Below are 3,899 nucleotides of genomic sequence, written 5' to 3'. Positions count from 1 at the left end.
TGAATTTCTGATTACTGTTATGATTAGTAATTCTTGTAGTAAACTAATTATTGTTCTAGTTTTTCCTTTGATTTGTTCTTATGTTAATTGATGCGGCTTGATGAGCGGATAATTTATACGCTTTTTGGCATTGTTTTTAGTATGTTTTTAGTAGGATCTAGTTACTTTTAGGGATATTTTTATTAGTTTTTATGTTAAATTCACATTTCTGGACTTTACTATGAGTTTGTGTGTTTTTCTGTGATTTCAGGTATTTTCTGGCTGAAATTGAAGGACTTGAGCAAAAATCAGATTCAGAGGTTGAAGAAGGACTGCTGATGCTGCTGGATTCTGACCTCCCTGCACTCAAAGTGGATTTTCTGGAGCTATAGAACTCAAAATGGCGCGCTTCTAATTGCGTTGGAAAGTAAACATCCAGGGCTTTCCAGAAATATATAATAGTCCATACTTTGGCCGAGTTTAGATGACGCAAAAGGGCGTTGAACGCCAGTTCTACGCTGCAGTCTGGAGTTAAACGCCAAAAACACGTCACGAGCCAGAGTTGAACGCCAGAAACACGTTACAACCTGACGTTCAACTCCAGAAAGAGCCTCTGCACGTGTAAACTTCAAGCTCAGCCCAAGCACACACCAAGTGGGCCCCGGAAGTGGATTTATGCATCAATTACTTACTTCTGTAAATCCTAGTAACTAGTTTAGTATAAATAGGACTTTTTACTATTGTATTAGACATCTTATGATTTTTAGTTCATCTTAGGATCATATTGATCACGTTTGGGGGCTGGCCATTCAGCCATGCCTGAACCTTTCACTTATGTATTTTCAACGGTAGAGTTTCTACACTCCATAGATTAAGGTGTGGAGCTCTGCTGCTCCTCATGAATTAATGCAAAGTACTACTGTTTTCTATTCAATTCAACTTATTCCGCTTCTAAGATATCCATTCGCACCCAAGAACATGATGAATGTGATAATTATGTGACGCTCATCATCATTCTCACTTATGAACGCGTGCCTGACAAACACTTCCGTTCTACATGCAAACAAGCTAGAATGAGTATCTCTTAGATATCTAATACAGAGGACCGAGTCTGAGATATTAGAATCTTCGTGGTATAAGTTAGAACCCATGGATGGCCATTCCTGAGATTCGGAAAGTCTAAACCTTGTTTGTGGTATTCCGAGTAGGATCTGGGAAGGGATGGCTGTGACGGACTTCAAACTCGCGAGTGCTGGGTGGTGCACGAAATTGTGATGTCCAGGCTTGAACAATCCCTGGTAATGGCTCCAAAGCTTGGTGCTTTGATCTTAATTCATAATTGTCACAACTTCGATACATCTAACCAGCAAGTGCACTAGGTCGTCCAAGTAATACCTTACGTGAGTAAGGGTCGAATCCCACGGAGATTGTTGGTATGAAGCAAGCTATGGTCACCTTGTAAATCTCAGTCAGGCAGATATAAAGTGATAATGGTGTTTTCGAATATTATATAATAAAATAGGGGTAGAGATACTTATGTAAATCATTGGTAGGAATTTCAGATAAGCGAACGGAGATGCTTTTCGTTCCTCTGAACCTCTGCTTTCCTGCTATCTTCATCCAATCAGCCTTACTCCTTTCCATGGCTGGCTTTATGCAAGGGCATCACCGTTGTCAGTGGCTACATCCCCTCCTCTCAGTGAATAATATGCTCACGCACCCTGTCACGGCACAGCTATTCATCTGTCGGTTCTCGATCATGCTGGAATAGGATTCACCCTCCTTTTGCGTCTGTCACTAACGCCCAACAATCGCGAGTTTGAAGCTCGTCACAGTCATTCAATCATTGAATCCTACTCGGAATACCACAGACAAGGTTTAGACCTTCCGGATTCTCTTGAATGCTGCCATCATTCTAGCTTACGCCAGGAAGATTCTGGTTAGGAGATCTAAGAGATACTCATTCTAGCTTAATTCATGTAGAACAGAAGTGTTTGTCAGGCACGCGTTCATAAGGGAGAAGGATGATGAGCGTCACACATAATCATCACCTTCATCACGTTCTTGGGTGCGAATGGATATCTTAGAAGCGAAATAAGAAGAATTGAATAGAAAACAGTAGTACTTTGCATTAATCCTTGAGGAACAGCAGAGCTCCACACCTTAATCTATGGAGTGTAGAAACTCTACCGTTGAAAATACATAAGTGATAGGTCCAGGCATGGCCATGTGGCCAGCCCCCATGATCTAAGAACAATGCGTTCAAAGATGGTCAAAAAGACCCTAAGCTGATCAAAAGATACCTAATACAATAGTAAAAGGTCCTATTTATAATAAACTAACTACTAGGGTTTACATGAGTAAGTAATTGATGCATAAATCCACTTCCGGGGCCCACTTGGTGTGTGCTTGGGCTGAGCCTGAGTGTTGCACGTGCAGAGGCCATTTGTGGAGTTGAACGCCAGTTTTTGTGCCAGTTTGGGCGTTCAACTCTGGTTTTGGATCCTTTTCTGGCGCTGGACGCCAGATTTGGGCAGAAGGCTGGCGTTGAACGCCAGTTTACGTCGTCAATTCTTGGCCAAAGTATGGACTATTATATATTGATGGAAAGCCCTGGATGTCTACTTTTCAACGCAATTGGAAGCGCGCCATTTCGAGTTCTGTAGCTCCAGAAAATCCACTTTGAGTGCAGGGAGGTCAGAATCCAACAGCATCAGCAGTCCTTCTTCAACCTCTGAATCTGATTTTTGCTCAAGTCCCTCAATTTCAGCCAGAAAATACCTGAAATTACAGAAAAACACACAAACTCATAGTAAAGTCCAGAAATGTGAATTTAACATAAAAACTAATGAAAACATCCCTAAAAGTAACTAGATCCTACTAAAAACATACTAAAAACAATGTCAAAAAGCGTATAAATTATCCGCTCATCACAACACCAAACTTAAATTGTTGCTTGTCCCCAAGCAACTGAAAATCAAATAGGATAAAAAGAAGAGAATATACTATAAATTTCAAATTATCAATGAAACATAGCTTCAATCAAATGAGCGGGACTTATAGCTTTTTGCCTCTTGAATAGTCTTGGCATCTCACTTTATCCATTGAGGTTTAGAATGATTGGCATCTATAGGAACTTTAGATTTCGAATAGTGTTATTGACTCTCCTAGTTCAGTATGATGATTCTTGAACACAGCTTCTTTATGAGTCTTGGCCGTGGCCCTAAGCACTTTGTTTTCCAGTATTACCACCGGATACATAAATGCCACAGACACATAATTGGGTGAACCTTTTCAGATTGTGACTCAGCTTTGCTAAAGTCCCCAATTAGAGGTGTCCAGGGTTCTTAAGCACACTCTTCTTTTGCTTTGGACCTTGACTTTAACCGCTCAGTCTCAAGTTTTCACTTGACACCTACACGCCACAAGCACATGGTTAGGGACAGCTTGGTTTAGCCGCTTAGACCAGGATTTTATTCCTTTAGGCCCTCCTATCCACTGATGCTCAAAGCCTTGGGATCCTTTTTATTTTCCCTTGCCTTTTGGTTTTAAGGGTTATTGGCTTTTTGCTCTTGCCTCTTGGTTTTAAGAGCTTTTGGCTTTTCTGCTTGCTTTTTCTTTTTCTTTCTATTTTTTTCGCCTATTTTTTTTTTCCTGCAAGCTTTGTTCTTTGCTGCTTTTTCTTGCTTCAAGAATCATTTTTATGATTTTTCAGATTATCAAATAACATGTCTCCTAGTCATCATTCTTTCAAGAGCCAACATATTTACCATTCTTAAACAACAACTTCAAAAGACTTATGCACTGTTCAAGCATACATTCAGAAAACAAGAAGCATTGTCACCACATTAATATAATTAAACTAAGTTCAAGGATAAATTCGAAACTCATGTACTTCTTGTTCTTTTGAATTAAAACAG

The sequence above is a fragment of the Arachis hypogaea genome, chromosome 14 (genome assembly GCF_003086295.3).
Source record: "Arachis hypogaea cultivar Tifrunner chromosome 14, arahy.Tifrunner.gnm2.J5K5, whole genome shotgun sequence".
NCBI classification, from domain to species: domain Eukaryota; kingdom Viridiplantae; phylum Streptophyta; class Magnoliopsida; order Fabales; family Fabaceae; genus Arachis; species Arachis hypogaea.
The sequence above is the reverse complement of the archived record's forward strand: the minus strand, read 5'-3'. Positions refer to the sequence as shown.